The 16,992-nt window shown below is 35.8% G+C and overlaps 1 long non-coding RNA gene across 1 annotated transcript in view; it reads right to left on the bottom strand.

The window, feature by feature from the left end:
- Nucleotides 1-7,054: 7,054 nt before the first annotated feature.
- LOC131801005 (uncharacterized) overlaps nt 7,055-16,992 on the bottom strand; it is a 132,717-nt gene continuing 122,779 nt past the window's right edge. The window contains exons 2-3 of the long non-coding RNA XR_009341660.1: nt 7,715-8,091; nt 7,055-7,614 (exon numbers count right to left, since the gene is read on the bottom strand). This is a non-coding gene — a long non-coding RNA (uncharacterized LOC131801005). The remainder of the gene's footprint in view (nt 7,615-7,714; nt 8,092-16,992) is intronic.

Here is a 16,992-nt window from a genome sequence, read left to right as displayed (position 1 = left end):
ATGTACCAGAAGGGGTTCGCAGATATATAGCATCTTCACAACAGATCTTGTATTAACAAAACTGTTTGTATGTGTGTAATTTGAAGAGAGTTGGATGCTTAGTTGGCTTCCTTGTTATACCCTCCACCATACTATAGAGGGTATATTAACTTTGTCATTCCGTTTGTAACTCCTCGAAATACTCATGTCAGACCCAACAAAGTATATATATTCTTGAACAGCGTAAAATTCTAAGTCGATTTAGCGATGTCCGTCTGTATATCTGTTGTAATCACGCTATCTTTCGAATAAATTGAGATAGATGGCTAAAATTTTGCACACATGGTTATTTTTCCAGTAGGCAGGTTAAGTTCGTAAATGGGCCATGTAGGTCCACGTTTTCATATGGCCCCCATATAACGGTACCTCCCGATATTCGGTATTTTGATGATTTTAGCGACATTATTCACCGGAATTGTTTCAAATTTGGTATTTGAAGTTCGAAATGAATACTACACCTTAAGACAGAAAATTGTTTGTGCAGGTCCACGTCTTTTTATAGCCCCCATATAAGGGTACCTCAAATTACGAATTTGGAGTTCGTTATGAGGACTTCAATCTGTGACAGAAAATTGTCTATGTAGGTGCAGGTCTTCGTAAAGGCCCCTTATATCAATACCTCCCTATATTCGGTATTTTAACGATTTTAGGTACAATACGCATCAAAATTGTTTGAGATTTAGTATTTGAAGTTCGTAATGGATGCTACAGCCTGTGACAGAAAATTGTCTATGCAGGTGCAGGTCTTCGCACAGCTCCGATATAACGGTACCTCCCTATATGCGATATTTGGACGGTTTTAGCTACATTATTCACTGTTTCTTTCAAGTTTCGAGTTTGAATATGGTAATGGCTTATGACAAACAATGCCTATGTAGATCCACGTCGTATAGACCCCAATAGACGGCTATATTTGATATTTTTAAAATTTTAACAGAATTTTTTAAGAATTTTATTTTTTGAAAATTTTTAAATTCGTTCCAAAAGGTGGAGGGTATTTAAAGTTCGACCCGGCCGAACTTACTGCTTTTTAACTTGTTATAAAAGATATTGTATTGATGGAAATATTGAGATGTACAATGTCCAGAATGGAATCGGATGTTGATTTCGCTTATTATGAACTTCATGGATATTCAAAATTTCGACCATTTGTGGGAAAGGTACCAGAAGTAGTGCTCCAATCTTAACACCAGACCTTGGCTTAATATAAATATGGGGATATGTGAAATTTGAAGACAATCGGACTCTTACATCACATTTTATAAGAGTTGAAATTATTCAAAATTTTGATCATTTGTGGGGGAGGTACTTGACGGAGTGGACCGATATTGTCCATTTTCACACCTGACCTAGCACTGACGCAAATATTAGGAAATGCAAAGTTGGAGCAAAATCGGATTATCCTTTCTCTTTCTGTGCAAAAAATATATTTTTTTTGTTTGAAAATGTTGAGCTTTTGTGGGGGTGGTACCAGAAGAAGTGGACCGATATTGCCCATCTCCGAACTCGACCTAAGTTTGGCAAAAATAATACGATGTACCCGGTTGGGACCAAATCGGATACTCCCTTCGAGAGTTATCGTGCGCACCAGCTACCCAGACAGACGGACGGACGGACATCGCTAGATCGACTCCAAATGTTCTGAAACTGATTTGGTCCAAAGAGACCTTGGGTCTAAACCCGTTATTTCGACTAGGCAAGTTTTGACCGTATCAATTTGTATATACCCTCTGTAGCCATATAGCTGAGGGTATAAATAGTATACCCGTTTTCTAATTGCGGAGGTTATAAAAATCAGATTTTATCTTCAACCATTCGTTTTTAGGACTTGTAGCGAAAATCTAATTCTGCTAAATTTGAAATTTTCATTTATTCACCACCACATATCACAATCATATGCTCCCACTTCTATGCTGAAATTCATGACAATTGCCGACAGTCTCATACGTTTGAAAAACATGAAAACTCATGCATCAATGGTCCGCTATGACGTTGCAAAAAACATATATGTTGCTCTTGTTCTTAGCTCTGTGTTTTTGTTCACTTACAAAACACTAAATGTCTTTTAGCAAAAAAACAAATTCTTCAATCCACCGACCTTCGGTACTTCGACAATAATTAAGAACTTTACACTGACAAAAACCCTTCAGCATGAAGGTTGTCAGTTATGTTCAAGCTAAAGACGACAACTTGACACATGATTTGAGTAAACATCAATAAAAAAAAAAAAAACTCTGATATCTGAAATTTAAATGTTCGCCAAAACGTCATAAGTTATTATCGTGACGATTTGTATTGAGGGTGCATGTAATGAATGTTGAATGTTTCGCTGGTCAAATGCTAAATTATTCTGACTTGGGCTTATGGTGTAAATCTTTTGCGATGGAAATGTTCTTCAACGATTTCTTTATGTATGTGGAAGGTTTTTGCATTGATGGATAATTGTGGAATGAGAAAATATATTATCGCTTATATAAACATGATTTATTATATTTACTCGAAATCTTAAAGCAGGATTTTCAGAAGTGCTCCAGAAAAAATTGACTGAATTGAAGACGAGGATATTGTCAGCGTTTGGTTTCAACAGAATGCCGCTACGAGCTATAGAGACGAAACGACACTCAATTTTAAAAATAAATATCAGTAAAGAAAGGACAAAGTCGGACTGGACCGACTTTATGATATCATACACCATTTTACATACATATATTGTAGAGCTACATATAAGAAATAAAGGCTTTTATGGTAAATTTTTAAGGATTAAAACATACTAAATATGATCGCTTTTGAATGCATATTATTCATCAAATCCATCCTATTTTTTAGGCACAATGAATGTAAAATCGGCTGAAGATATATGTGGTAGTTATATCCAAATCTGAACCGGTATCTATAACATTTAGCAAAGGCATTTCTATGCTGCATCTGATATTTGGCACCAAATATCTTTGCTGTGTGTAACCATTTGGTTATATGTACCAAACCTCATCCAATTTGGCCTAATATAACACTTTTGGTACACAATAAAAAGCAAATCGGACGAAGATATATATCTCCAATTTCAATAGTTTTCGTCCTTGGCCCAAACAAATTATTTGTGTAAAATAACATCTCGATCAGGCAATAAATGCGACCTGTACGTTCTTTACAAAAATACATGGACAGACGGACGGACATGCATAAATCGACTCAGAATGTGTTTCTATGCAGATCATCAAAAGGAACCAGACCCATAGACTCGCTTCCTTCTCTATGTAACAAACAAAAGTATAAAGACATACATACTGACCATAGTATGGTGTAGGGTATAAAAAACATTTGACAGACTCATTTTATTCTTCTGAATAGATGTGAGATTAAAAGCTTTAAAAATTTTCATGGAGGTCACGCTGGGTACAGTATGTGCCAATTATTCACGATATACGAAATTCATACTCCTGGGGTACGTTAAATATTAACATGTACAACATTGTGGAAATTGGGAAACTCATGTTGAAAGGTTTCGGTAGCTACTAAAATGCACAAAATTTTATAGAGTTTCAATACTGTATGAAACAGTAGTTCCTAATAATTCTCTAATAACTGTGAAAGCAGAGCATTATTTTTGGACTTGAAACATTCTTTACACCCTACAACACTATTTGTTGGGGGTATTACATACAGGTTGCAATTATGACGCGATCAATACGATATCAGACAAGAAGTCTCGCAAGGAGTGATCGCAAAATATTTACGGGTTGAAAGAGAGCGACAGATGCATACCCTCAGCCAATGTTCGATTATTTAAATGTATTTTGACTTCTCTTGTGATTATTCAAATTGTTGACCTTTTATGGGGTATATTCCGAAGGATTGGGCCAACATTGTCCATTTCGTATCGGACCTAAATATATATGATATAAATATTGCGATGTGCCAGGTTTGGACTTATTAGATTTGTCATAATTTTTAAAAAATCTTAAAATGTGCCTGATGTACCAGATACCAGACCGAAGTAAAAATACAAAAATATTGGTATGGGCAAAATTACAAGAAAATCTAATCCAATCCAATTTTATGCGAAATCATAAATACCATATTCATCTCAGGTTTCTGATTGGGAGATATATTTTGATAAACGAAGTTGTAGAGAATCGCTGACTTGTTTCGCAAGTTATGGCAGATAAAAGTATCCAAAATTGTGACCCAATAGGCGTTCGCAGGTATATTCCATCTTTACAACAGATCTTGTGTTGGCAACAATTTTTGTATGTGTTAAATTTGAAGCGATTTGGATGTTTATTTCGCTTCCTTTGAGCGTTTTGTTTTTCAAAATATTGCACCCTATTTTGGAAGATGATGTAAATATTAGTATTTGCAAAGTTGGAGCAGATTATTGTTTCTTTTTCTGCGCAGTAAAATGTTTTTTTTACATTTTGACTTTTTGTGTGGGAGGTACCTCAAGCTTAACATATTAGATGTTCGCCGGTTAATTTTTAGCTGGTGAAATGAATCACAATTTTGGGTGAAAATAAACCAAAATTAACGAGATCACAAATACATAAAAGCGCACCGCTGACCTTTACATTGATGCTGATTTCGTTCACAAATATAGAAAAATATCGGAGATAGAGAAATCCTAATTTTCAAATATTGTTATTGAATACCCATTAACACGATATGAGGCGTAAATATAAGACAAACGTACGACATGACTCCATGTTTCTGCCAAAAACCAAGATAAAACTTTTGCAGGAATATGTGACATAATTTCGAGAATGAAATGATAATAAATAATTTGTGAAGCTTCTTCTTGGGAAAGAGCGAATTAGGTATTTGGCGTAGTAGGAATATCTTTTTCTTGAAATACTGATTCTTCTTAGAGATCAAATCAAATGGTCGACAACGCCCGTCCATAGCCCTTGTTCAAAATTTGTAAGTTTTATACGTTGTTGACAAAAGTAGTACACTACGGAACACAGCTATTTTATTTATAATTTAGAGAAGGAACCCCGACATTTGGACAGATTTTTAGTAGTAAATTTATGTATCCTAATATAATAAGGGATTCGTTTAATTTGGTTAAATACGTTCTGGAACTATCGCAGTTATGCCAAAAATTATTTTCATCTTAAGAACCCTTCTTCGACAAAGAGATCAACGTTTATGTATCCTGAGTCATTTGGCTACATCATTTATATATCATTTGATACGGCCAAAACGTCTAGGTCTCTTTTCCGTTTCAGGATATTTGGGGTCCATCTAATGAAGTTCGTCCGTCTGTCTGACTGGCTGGTGGGCACGATAACTCCCGAAGGGAGCGATCTGATGTGAATGTGGAATTTATCGGCTCACTCCTTCTTGTACCTTCCCCAAAAAAGGTAAAAATTATGATTAGCAATTATTCAAAAAAAAAATGGTTATAGATTTCTGATTTTCTTCAAATTTTGCACATCTATATATTTATACCCTCAAATAACGGGTTTAGACCCTAGGTATCTTTGGACCAAATGCGTTTCAGGACATTTGGAGTCAATCTAGCGATGTCCGTCCGTCTGTCTGTCTGGCTGAAGTCCAAAGTTGGTACATCGTAAAACTATTCTCAAACTAAGATCGGCAATATCGGTCCACTTTTTCTGGTACCTCCCACACAAAATGTCAACATTTTCAAAAAAAAAAAAAAAAAAAACAATAATAATAATAATAATAATAATTTATTGTACAGAAAGAGAAAGGATAATCCGATTTTGGTCGAACTTTGCGAATCCTAATATTTTTATCAGTCAGGGACCTCCCAGACAAAGGGTCAACATTTTGAATAATAACAACTCTCTTAAGAGAGTCCGATTGTCTTCAAATTTCACACATCCTAATATTTATATTAACCCAAGGTCTGGTGTTAAGATGGAATATATCGGCCCACTCCTTCTTGTACCTCCCACACAAAAGGTCGAAATTTTGAATATCCATTAAGCTCGTAAAACGCGAAATTAACATCGGATTTCATTTAGATTTGGCACATCTGAATATTTCTATCAACACAGGATCTGTTAAAAAAAACGGTAGAGATCGGACTATTCCTTTTGGTACCTCCCCCAAAAAGGGTCAAAGTTTTGAATAAACAAAAGGTTTATAAAATCCGAAATAAACATTATATTTCACACATCCCATTATTTCCATTAACAAATCGGTCCACCTCATCTGGTACCTCCCCAACAAAAGCTAACAATTTTGAATAACCATGAAGCTCATAAAAAGCGAAATTGACATCCGATTCCACTCAAGACTTGGTGCATCCCAATATTTCCATCAACACAACACAGTCCAAACCTAGCACGTCGCAATATTTATATCATATTTATTTAGGTCCGATACGAAATGGCCTATGTTGGCCCTTTTCTTCAGAACCTACTGCATAAGGGGTTAACCATTTGAGTAATCATAACAGAAATTAAAATATTTTTAAATAATCGAACATTGGCTGAGGGTATACATCTGTCGGCAAAACCGATACTTTTTTTACTTATTTTATCAGTATTCGATGATGTAGAATACTTTGGTTCAATATATCTGGTACGTTTCGCAGATTTCCACATTTTCCAACAACTATTACATATCTGATATTAAATGAAGGAAATAGTCGATATAGTCTAAATCGGGTACATTGTAATAAATACAAGTATTTATATATGCATACATATACGATTTAGTTCAGATGAGAAATCTCCTACATAAAGGGTCAACATTTTGAATAAACATAATGATACTTTTTTAGCGTGGTTTATCTATAGATCAGATCCTGAGAAAAAATTATATATATATATATATATATATATTTTTTTTTTTTTGAAAATTCTTGTTCTGTATGACAATATCTTTAACTATATCTCAAGGATAGTCAGGTAGTTATATTCTAAATTCAAAAAGTAAAATTTCATTTGAGAATTTAAAAATAATTTTTAAAGTTTTATAAACTAGCGATATTATATACATGTTAGAGGTTCATATATGTAAGACATTCTAAAGATATCCCATCTTCGGAAAGATAACATTTCACATATTCATTGCAATGAACATACATTTTTTAGATTTCAACAACATGTGATTGATATTCTACTATTATTCTCGTCTGTTATGCAATAATGCTCTAAGTTTTCTCAACTCACTTCGCTTCATACTATCATTCTTTGTGTTCCGTTAAATAACAATTGTTGACATTTTGCTTTCATCATTCATTCATGTTGATATATAGATTTTTTATTTTTCTTAATTTTTTGCTTCATAAAAATTCCTGGTTGTTGTTCTTAAGAATAGTGCTGTTCGAATTGCATAATACCATCTTTGTGTACTTTAATGAAACTTTAACTTATATGGTAAGCAATTGAAAAAGATTTATGTTCCTTTCATTACGACATTATGTAAGTGGGAGATGGTATTCTCCCCGACGAGTCGGCTCGAAGCGAGCGACATTGAACCATTATGAACTTTCAATTTCATTCGCTGTCATGTGTGCTGTAACTCTTCGAGAATCGTGCATTCGCATTGAACATGCAATCAATTGAAACATTAGTTTATTAGGTATCCGTGATTGAGACTCTTGGAAACATGGTAAAGAAAATAGAAGTAGGGTTTAGTTTTATGCATTTTAGTTGAAACAAGTTAGAAAGTTGCAATTGTCATTCCGACATATAAATACCTTTTGATCACATTCGGCAACTCGTTGAAGGTATGTGCGGCAGCCGATGTCTTGTCCTTTGCCGATGTTTCCGTTCGGATATCTCACTGAGGGTAACCCCGGGAACCGATGTCTAGGCCTTCGCAAATGGATCGAAACTCGTTCGGGTTCGGCAGCTCAATGAAGGTATGTTAGGCAGCCGATGTCAAGATCTTCGCAAATGGATCCGAACGTGTTCGAAAACGTCAGCTCGTTGAAGGTATGTTCGGCAGAAGGTGTCTGGGCCTTTGCCGATGGATCGAAACTCGTTCTGATTCGCCAACTCACTGAGGATATCCCGGGAGCCGATGTCTAGGCCTTCACAGATGGATTGAAATTCATTCGTGTTCGGCAGCTCCCTGTGGATGTTTTCGGATTTAGCTATTTGGGTCAGAACATAACACTACGGTTTATGACAACCTCTAATTAACTGTCAATGTGTGAGGTATGAATGTATGAACAATCAACCGAAGCTCCCGCGGAACAAGGAGCCAAAACTCCTGAGGAACAATGAACCGATGATCCATTAGAACAACGAGCCGAAGCTGCTGTGAAACAACGAGCTGAAGCTATGTTACCAAGTGTATAAGAATTATTTGCCTTATGCGGTAAACGGCATGTTATCAACTTTCAGTTACAGCTGAGGATATAACAATTAACAAATGAAAAATTTTCGGTAGGTTTTGCCGACAGATGTATACCCTTAGCCAATGTTGGATTACTTAAAAATATTTTGACTTCTGTTAGGATTATTCAAATGTTTAACCCCTTATGCAGTAGGTTCCAAAGGAGTGGGCCAATATTGGCCATTTCGTATCGGACCTACGACGTGTTTGGTTTGGACTGTCTTGTTTTAATGGAAATTTTGAGATTTACCAAGTCTTGAATAGAAGCGGATGTCAATTTCGCTTTTTATGACCTTCATGGATATTCAAATTTTTGAGCCTTTGTTGGGGAGGTACCACAAGGAGTGGACCGATGTATCCCATCTTCACAACGGATCTTTTGTTAGTGGAAATAATAGGATGTGTGAAATATAAAGAGAACCTGATGCTCATTTCGGATTATATAAACGTTTTAGTTATTTACAACTTTGACTTTTTGTGGGGGAGGTACCAGGAGGTAACGGCCAGGTACAGATCTTGGGTTTATGAAAATATTGGGATGTGTGAAATTTTAAGACAATCTGATTCTTACATCACATTTTATAAGACTAATAATTATTCTTAATGTTTACCCTTTGTGGGGGAGGAACTTGATGGACTTAAAACTGACGCAAATATTAGGATTTGCAAAGTTGGAGCAAACCCGGATTATGGCTTCCTTTTCTGTTCAGAAAAAAATATTTTTTTTTTTGAAATGTTGACCTTGTATGGGTTGGTAGCAGAAGGGGTTCGCAGATTTATTCCATCTTAACACCACACCTTGAGTTAATATAAATATTGGGATGTGTGAAATTTGAAGGCAATCGGACTCTTACATCACATTATATGAGAGTTGTAATTACTTATAATTTTGACCATTTTTGGGGGAGGTATTTTATGGGGTGGGCCGATATAGTCCATTTTCACACCTGACCTAGCACTGGCGCAAATATTAGGATTTGCAAAGTTGGAGCAAAATCGGATTATCCTTTCTCTTTCTGTGCAAAAAAAAAAAATATTTTTTGAAAAATTCGACCTTTTGTGGGGGAGGTACCAGAAGGAGTGGACCGATATTGCCCGTTTCCGAACTCGATCTATGTTTGACAGAAATATTACGATGTACCAAGCGGATATTCCCCTCGAGAGTTATCGTGCGCACCAGCCAGACAGACATACGGACGGACGCACGGATATCGCCAGATCGACTCCAAATGTTCTAAAACGGATTTGGTCCAAAGAGACTTAGGGTCTAAAACCGTTATTTCGACTAGCCACGTTTTGACCTATCAAATGATATATACCCTCTTTAGCCATATGGCTGAGGGTATAAATAATGATTGATAAAATGATCACGATTCGATTAGAAAGAATAACTATATTCCAAGGTGTTGAAATTTATTATACTCTTGAAATTTTGATAAATCGGGTTGCTAATTACAACCTTAAATAATTCAAATGAAAATATTTGGCTCAGCCTCATTTCCAAATTTATATCAAATAAAATCATTACGTTTTATTCCTTCCTTCACAAAACAAAAGACTTAAGACACGAACTCCGCAGAGGAGAATTCAACAATTATCTGAAAATAAATTCTGATCTAATTAAGTTATTTACAATCGCAATTTACATTAAATCATTTAAAATATTTAACACAGTAAAAAACATTTATCAGCAAACAATTCCCTTATATGGAAATAGCAGTTAAATGAATATTCATGAACTCTAACGAGAGAGAGAGAGAGAGAACTAGAGACAGACATTTCAAATCCAGAGGGCTGATGATATTCGTGACTTGGTCGGTGGTTTGGTCGTTCCGTCGGATGGATGGATGCTGTTCATTCAATTAGAGCATTAAGAATGCAATAAACAATAATAAATCAACAGCTTTTTTTTCTTGAATTCAATTAAACACTGTCATGCGGACATTGCGGTCCCTACACGACACAACGAAGTGCTCTATATTTATGCAACATTTTAGAGACCCTTCAATAAATCACCGATGAATGTGGTAAGGAATTTCCTTCGATTACACCTTAGAAGAAACGTGCCAGCACTTACTTCGGTGGAGATGACAATCAAATATTATTTTTTTTCAGATCGAAATAATTAAATTCCAAACAATGTGGTATTCTGGCACATTCCCCTCTCTCTCCACTCCGCAATTGTTACAATTTCATATTAAACAGCAAACAATTAACAAACATTCAAACATACACACATAAAACTAGTTAGAGGTGAACATTAAAACAAATGGAATCCCAGTTAAGATAATTAAAAGTCGTTAAATCTTTAAACGATCTGTCGGACAGAGTGAGTTGCCGACTTGATGTGGGGACAAATGAAGGCATCGACAAGGTATGGACGGGCAAAAAAACGAAAAAAAAAAACAGTAACAACAACCTCTACAAGTTCGTCGTCTGCCAATATAACGAAACAGAACATTTTATGTTTCTATGGTGGCGATTACGCTAATAAAAATCGCAATTGCCGCTTAAAAGCGAAATCTTTTACAAAAAAGAGCAATATTAAACTTTTATTGAAACAATAAATAACTTTATGTAAAAAATGGATGGAAATCTTAGTGGCCTAACATATGGGTAGTTCCACTGCAAGGCAAGTGTTATTATTTTCACAGATTTAATATAAATTTCATAGGACTTAAATTTGTATGTGGTTGCAGTTTAGAATAATGAAAAAAACTTAAATTACTAAATGACAAATAATAGCGAAATTGAGAGTTGATTTAAGAGATGATCCGCAAATAGACATTCGGAATCGAAATTTGATATATATAGGTCACTGATACTGTATAGAAGTGCTAAAAGTCTGGTGATGGATTTTTTGTCCACAATAAAAAACTTTGCTGTGAAAAAGATCTGCCAATAGAACTTGAGTCGAACCTGGAGAGTTTCTAGTGTATAATTCGCATATGCTAATTTGCAATAAGTTCGAAATATATACTACTTTCCAGAGAACGGCCCTTGTAAGCCATCATCCACACCAAATATGCCTGATGAGCCGCTTAACCAACGGCGAAACGCGTCGCATAGTGGTGAGTGTGTGATAGTGTCTATCTGGCTTTCCTTTTCACTGCAAATTTCAGATCATTAAGCTCGTCTCGAAAGAGAAATCAAACACATAAATCATAAAACATATAATCTTCGCCTTAATAAGGCAAAACTCAAAATCTGTTTCAGGCAATTTTCTGTCATAGGGTGTAATATCGAACTTCACGAACTTTAAATGCGAAATTTGAAGCAATTCCGGTAAATAATGTCGATAAAATCATCAAAATACCGAATATCGGGAGGTACCGTTATATGGGGGCTATACGAAGGCGTGGACCTGCACAGACAACTTTCTGTGATAGGCTGTAGCATCCAATATGAACTTCAAATGCAAAATGTGAAACAATTCCGGTAAATAATGTCGCTTAAATCATCAAAATACCGAATATCGGGTGGTACCGTTATATGGGGGCTATACGAAGACGTGGACCTACATGGCCCATTTTCAATACCATAAGTACACATTTGAGTAAAATTTTATCAACCTACTTCATTTTGTTCGGAAACTAGAGTGATTTCCACAGACGGACAGACGGATAGACGGACAGACGGATAGACGGACAGACGGATTGATAAATCGACATAGAATTTTATGCTGATTAAGAATATATATACCTTGTGGGGTCTAAAATGTATATTTCGAGGTGTTACAAACAGAATGACAAACTTAATATACCCTCCATACTATGGTGGAGGGTATAAAAATATATATCGGAGCCGGAGTTACACAAAATGGAAACGTACGCCCCGAAACTCACTCAATTTGGGCTGATATCAGCCATTATTTGCACAATTAACCTGAAATCAGATTAATGATATATATGGGAGCTACATTAAAATCTTAGCCGTTTTCGATAAAAATTTGTCAAAGATATTTCCGAGCTTTAAAACATAACTTGTACCAAACATCATTGTTATCGAATGCATATTAGGAATGTGAGGGACTTAAACATCAAATCGGATGAAACATATATATGGGAGCTTTCGCTATATCTGAACCGATTTTGTCAACATTGATGAACTTGCTTCTGGACTCAATTCGGTCGGATTTACCACAATTCAAGACTTTTTGAGAGATATTGGTCATTTCGTTCACAATTAACCGGAAATCGGTTGAAGATATATATGAAACCTATATCCAAATCTGAACAGCTCTTGATAAAATTTGGCAGAGGTATTTCCGAGCTTTATAAGATACCTGGTACCAAGTATCATTGTTGTCTAATGCATATTACGAATGTGAGGGACCTAAACACCAAATCGGATGAAACATATATATAGGAGCAATCGCTATATCTGAACCGATTTTGTCCAAACTGATGTATTTGGTTCTAGACTGAATATGGTCGGATGTGCCAAAATTCAGGTCATTTGGACTGATACTGGCTATTTGGTGCACAATTAAATCGGTATGGGAGTCATATCCAATTATTTCAGAGCTGTATCTGATATCTTGTACATGGATCATTGTTGTGGAATGCATATTACGCTTGCGAGCAACTTGAAACTCTAAATCGGATAAAACATATATATGGGAGCTAAAGCTATATTTGAAACAATTTACACCAAAATTTGAAGTACTGATTTCCAGAATGAATTCAGTCGTAATGGCTAAAACTCAGTCTATTTGGGCTGATATTAGCTATTTGATACACAAAAACATGATATCGGATAAAGATATATATGGGAGCTATATCCTAATCTGAACCGATCTCGACAAAATTTGACAGGAGTATTTTCAAGCAGTGTCTTATGTCCGGTACGAAATATCATTCTTCTAGAGTGCATATAACGCATATGAGGGACTTAAAACCTCAAATCGGATGGAAATAATTTTCTCCACAAATTTTTAGATTACCTATAAAGTAGATTGGTAAAATAAAACCAGATATTCTGATTGTAATTTAAGAATAATTTATTATTTAGTAATGTTTTTAGTTTTGGCCTGGCGGGGATACAAAGGCTATGTGGTAATCATTGCTTGCTGTGCTGCCCTTACCTTATCATTGCTTGCTGTGCTACCATATATTGGCTGGATTCGAAATCTCCACACATCTAAAATAGAAGATTTAGTTAAAATGATAATAATTACACCAATGCTGTGAAAATTCCCATATATAATATCCCACTAGCATATCAACCTAAAATCCGTTTAAGATCCAAATTGATTGCAGTTGCATGTGAAGCACAAAAAAAACTCCATATAAACGCTCTCGGTACACATTCACACAAACGGGCATTTTCTGTAACACAAAATGGAATTCTAATGTGAACTTGTTAATACTTTATGACCAGAGATTAGTCAGTTTGTTCGTCATTACAATGTTTGTTTGCTTATATGTCGATATCCTCAATTGACCGTTCGTTCGTCAATACCTTATACAGATTGCATCGACTGACCGGCTGACATTGTCAGTTAGCTTATTGAGAACTGGACATGCTGTGATCTCAAGTATTTCAGGCATTGATTCATAGTTGAGCTTGGCGTTATATCACCATCATTCCATATTTGAAACTATGCGGGAGTTGGAGGAGAAAAACATTGACTTAATGGGTGCATATGTGTACATATGTATGTAAGTATGTTGGTATGTACACTGCAAGTCGAAAAGAATTTATTATAGTTTAGAATTGTATGATTACCGGTCGTTTATATAATCATCAGCCATTATTTGCAGCAGGAATAAATTGTTACAAATATTGTTTCTGTTTCTATGTTTTTGTGTGTTTTTATATATTTTTAATAGATTCTCATTTGTTCTATTGTTACACTGGCTAAGAGGTTGTAACATAAAGGTAGTATGTCAACCTTGTTACAATGGCATATGTTTATGTTTTTGTGTGTTTTTATATATTTTTAATAGATTCTCATTTGTTCTATTGTTACACTGGCTAAGAGGTTGTAACATAAAGGTAGTATGTCAACCTTGTTACAATGGCATACCATGGATCATACTCACTATTTCTCAAAATAACAAACATTAGACATCTTTAGGCATATGGGACCAAGAGAAATAAGTCCGTCCGTCCGTCTATCTGGTGCACATGATAATTCTCGAAGGGAGTATTCCATTTGATCCATACTTGGCGAATCGTAATATTTTTGTCAAATATAGATCGAGTTTGGAGATAGGTAAAATAGGTCCACAACTAGGTGCCTCCCCAATGGTTAAAAATTTCGTAGAAAATAACTATCTCAGTAGAAAAGCAAAGGATCATTCAATTTTGTTCAAATTCCAAAATTTGTATCAGTGCTATGTCAGGTGCGAAAACTGAAAATATCAGGCCAACATCTTGAATAACCATGAAGTTAATTAAACTCGGAATGAGCATCCGATTATTTTAAATTTTGGCACATCCCAAAGCTTCTATAAACATATACAGGGTGAGGTGAAAAATCTGCATCCAATTTCAGGTGCTGTCATTTCCAAACCACTCATCCGCCAGCTGTTAAAACTATTTCAGTGACAGCTCGTTATATTGTTTATAAGCTTACAAAAGCATTTTGGCGAGAATTTTCCAGGAAAGAAGTTATTCGTGATGGAACTCAAGCATGATAGTGTGATTTCTTTATATTTGGCTGCAAAAAACACAAGTGGCTATCGCTGGAGCACTCCAGCATTAAAATGTGAATGAATCTTTTGTGTCTCGTACCATCGCTGGTTACCGTGATACTGGTAGCGTAGCCTGACGTCAAGAAAGTGGACGGAAGAAAACAGCAACATCAGCAGAAATGGTTTGAAAAGTAAAGAAGTGGCGGAGTGGCCGAAAATTGGCTCGTGAGCTGAACATATCGCAATATTCCATTCGGCAAATATTGTAAAATGAGCTCGGGGTAAAGCCATTGAAATTCAAAAAAGTGCAAAAACTTACACCGCAACAGAAAGAAAATAGACTCAAAAGAGCTAAAGAGTTCTTTCGCTTCACCGAAAGTGGGGAAATGCCGAATTTGAATTTCTCCGATGAGAAAACAATAGTTGCCCAGTATTTCGTAAACAACCAAAATAATCGTGGTTACTTGCCAAAGAGGACAGCTGAAGATGTGCAACTTCGGTTGGCCGTCAGAACTCAAGCGCCGGCCATGGTGAAGGTGTGGGCCGCCATAACAGCCGATAATCGCTCTCCGCTCGTTTTTATCGACCGCAACATCGGAAATAATGCAAAATATTATCGCGAAAATATTCTGGAGAGTGTATTTACGTCTTGAGCACGCAAACATTTTAACCGCAGACCTTAGGCATTCCAACAGGACTCAGCACCATCGGTAGAATGATTACAAAATGAGGTCCCACGCTTCATTTCTAGCGCACAATGGCACCCAAAATCTCCGGATACCAATCCGTTGGACTATTGTGTCTGGAGTATTTTGGAAAGCAAGGTTGGCACTAAAAATGACCAAAGTGTCGATCACCTCAAACAAGTGCTTCGCAATTTGATGCTATTTCCGACATGCTTTCATTCAATTAAATTTAAAAACAAGTTAAAAAGCAGTAAGTTCGGACTTTGAATACCCTCCATTATTTAAACGAATCCGGAAATTTTCAAAATATAAAATCCGTTAAAAATTCTATTAAAATCTTGAAAATACCGAATATAGCCATCATATATTGCTTTGTTTTGCTTTTTTTGTCATAAGCCATTAACATATTCAAATTTAAGACGTAAAATATACAGTGAATAATATAGCTAAATCATCAAAATACCATATATATGGGGAGGTGACGTTATATCGGAGCTATACGAAGACCTGGACGTGTGTCGACAATTTTCTGTCACAGCCTGTAGCATCCATTACGAACTTTAAATACGACATCTCAAACAAGTTCGGTGAGTATTGCACCTAAAATCGTCAAAATACCGAGTATAAGGAGGTACTGATATATGGGGGCTATATGAAGACGTGGACCTGCACAGACAATTTTCTGTTATAGGCTGTAGTATCCATTTCGAACTTCAAATACCAAATGTGAAACAATTCCGGTGAATAATGTTGGTAAAATTATCAAAATACCGAATATCGGGAGGTACCGTTATATGGGGGCTATGTGAAAAGGTGGACCTACATGGTCTATTTACGAAGTTAACCTCCCTACTGACAAAATAAACATGTGTGCAAAAGTTTCGCCTTTTATCTTAATTCGTTCCAAAGTTAGCGTGATTACAACAGACAGACGGACAAACAGAGAGACAGTCCAACATGGCTTAATCGCAATTTGCACTCATGTATATTTTGCCAGTAGGAAGGTTAAGTTCGTAAATGGGCCATGTAGGTCCAAGTTATCATATAGCCCCCATGTAACGGTACCTACCGATATTCGGTATTTTGATGATTTTAGCGACATTATTCACCGCAATTGTTCCAAATTAGGCATTTGAAGTTCGTAATGGATATTTCACCCTTAGTGTAGGTTCACGTCTTCATATAGCTCCACATAACGGTACCTCCCGATATTCGGTATTTTGATGATTTTAGCGACATTATTTACCGGGATTGTAATGGGTACTTCAGCCCATGCCAGAAAATTATCTGTGCAGGTCCACGTCTTC

This window comes from Musca domestica, unplaced genomic scaffold (genome assembly GCF_030504385.1).
Source record: "Musca domestica strain aabys unplaced genomic scaffold, Musca_domestica.polishedcontigs.V.1.1 137, whole genome shotgun sequence".
In the NCBI taxonomy this organism is placed as follows: domain Eukaryota; kingdom Metazoa; phylum Arthropoda; class Insecta; order Diptera; family Muscidae; genus Musca; species Musca domestica.
Note: the sequence above shows the minus strand (reverse complement) of the source record. Positions and strands in the feature narration are given on the sequence as shown.